Here is a 2665-nt window from a genome sequence, read left to right as displayed (position 1 = left end):
GAAGCCTCTGCTTGTTTTGGGAAGGGAAAAATACAGAGCACAAGGAGCAGGGCTGGCATGTGTGTGAGCAGGGGGTGGAGGGAAGAGTGGTGTCATCACTTTCTCTTCACAGGGCCAGATGCACCTGGACATCTCAGGCCCTGGCCCCTAGGGCCTGATCCATCTTGCACCATCACCTTGGCAAGAAGGACAGACTTGGCCCTGTGTACTTAATGCCCCCATCCCCAAACTGAACAGCTAGTCAGGCAGAGGTGGGAGCCCAGCAGCTGGTGGAGGAACAGGCAAGGGCTCAGCACGCCTGCAGGTTGTTGGGTGCTGCCAGCCTGGTGGTTCAGGAATAAGGGAATGAGATGGGTCCCATGGCATAGTCCTGGACGTGGGATTTCAGTCATACACCCATGTGCACATACATACATACACACACCCACAGGCAACCAAGGTTTTTAGCCCTAGTTTTAAAATAGAAGGAAAAGGCAGCCTTTAAGGCTTGGCACTTCCCTGCAAGGCACATCAGCTGTGCAGAGGAAAGGCAGGCTGTGCTGCTGCTCGCTTCCACTGGGGGGTGAGGCAGGACAAGTTCTGAGCTTGTGGGCATCTAAAAATTTTAGAAGTGATCCATTTAACCAACTCCCACCGAGCTGACAAAGGAGAATCCAACACCACGGGGGAAGAGCCAGCTGAGGGCCTCGAGAACAGTAATACTTTTGCATGGTGCAGCTGCCTTGGTAACCTCCACACACAGGGAAGGAACAAAGAAAGTCCTCAATGTCCTATAAGCCTCAAAACTCCTTTACACCTTTCCTGCCAAAAGCTATTTGAAATGACCAGGAACTTACAGATACCGCAATCCTTTCCCTTGCCAAAGATATGGAGCACTGTCAAAAAAAATACCACTCCACTTGGTTTTCTTTGGGTGGATATCAGTTCTGCTCCTGCATTTTTACTTGACCTGCAGCCTCTCCCTTTGCCTCCCCTGCACAGCCATTCCCAGGACCAATGTTCTGCTGCTGGTGGCCTGTAGAGGCCAAGACAGAGGGGACTTCGTGGTCCTCTTAATTGCTCACCCAGTAGCTGGCCATCATGCACATGCCTAGCAAGAGTTACCCAGCCAGTTTCTCACTCTTGTATTTCCACTCATTTTTTCAGTCCCTTTTCGTCTCCTGGTAACACACACACTGGCATATATAAGCAGTAATACTTCTGTTAGATGCAGTTGTGTCATAAGGATGGCCAGTATGTACTGGCTTAATACTGCTGTGGAGGATAACGATCCCACGCCTACTAAGTACCACATATTCTGTATTTAACCAGCCCCTTCAGCTCCCTAGACTCCCCCTCTCAACACTTGGTGCTCCCATATTACTTACTCTACAAGTATTCGCTGGCCTTTTTACAACAAGGACACCCAGGAACCAGCCCCCTTACGGGTGGCTGGGAAGTGGGAAAAATCCACCTGTGAGTTTCTTGGTGATCTCATGAGCTTGTCTGGCTGCATTTCTAGCTCTGTGTAAAATGATCCATCCAGACCAAGATTCCTTGGCATATCAAGGGCCAACACCTCTACAGATAACATTTCAAAGGAACACCACTTAGCCTGAGAAATGACTGTTAAGAGACATGCAGCACTACGTCAGGGCACACACATTACCCTGTTTGCATGCATATCTGCAGAAGCCAGGCATAGCTTTCTCGAATGTGTAACTTTTCCATAGTTAAAGACAAGGCAAATTATAGCCAAGGGCATCCTCAGTTCCAAAGAGCATGCCTTGTTCCAGCAGGATCTTGTCTCTTTTACATAGAGAGCTGGCAGAAACTTCTTGTTTTACCTTCAGGAGATATTACATTCCAAAAACTTGCAGAAGGAAAACATCATTTAAAAACGTACTTTGGGATTAGTGATATATAATGTTTCTAAAATGAAATTTACTCTGGGTTGGCAGGGGTTGTCTGAGCCAACGTGATTCCAGGCAGTTTCACTGCCTGCTCTTCCAAGTTGAGACTGCGTCAAATCGCATGCCGAACCCAGGCAGCCTAGTTGGCCTTGCAGAGCTTTATAACTCTACAGACTGCCCCAGGTTGGGGACCAGAGGCAGAAGTCTGGGTGGCCACCTCACTAGGCAGTTTGGCCTGTTGAGGCTGTAGGGGTACGGCAGATGGAGACAGGGCCTCAGATGCCAAGCAGAAATCACAGAGAGATGGAGCATTTAAATGTTATCTCAGTGCACTGAGTGGGTGAACTGGCATCATCTGAAGACTGATTTTGTGACCTTGGCTACAGGCAGTTCTCCTGTGGCAGCAATTTGAGAAAGGCTTTCAGGATCATGCACAGCTTCAGGCTTTTTCATGCTTTCTGAAAAAAGGATAAAAACTTCAAGATGAAGATTCAAAGACACAAGAATTTGTGTCGTACAATTGTCCGTACGATTCTGCGCAATTTCTTTTTAACCAGTCAGCTGGTAACTGGATCATCTGAAACCTAGAGGATGAAAGAGGTACCCATTATCAGATACACAACCAGGCCATGCTGGCACTGAGAAAAAGATAAACCTTGATATGAAAGAGGTGCAAGTGACTTACTTGCATAATCCAACAGGGATGAGGCAGAATGAGATAGAGCAACAAGAAGAGATTGATGAACACAAACAGAAGGCAAGCATAAAGCAAG

This window comes from Strigops habroptila, chromosome 8 (assembly GCF_004027225.2).
Source record: "Strigops habroptila isolate Jane chromosome 8, bStrHab1.2.pri, whole genome shotgun sequence".
Taxonomy (NCBI): domain Eukaryota; kingdom Metazoa; phylum Chordata; class Aves; order Psittaciformes; family Psittacidae; genus Strigops; species Strigops habroptila.
The sequence above is the reverse complement of the archived record's forward strand: the minus strand, read 5'-3'. Positions refer to the sequence as shown.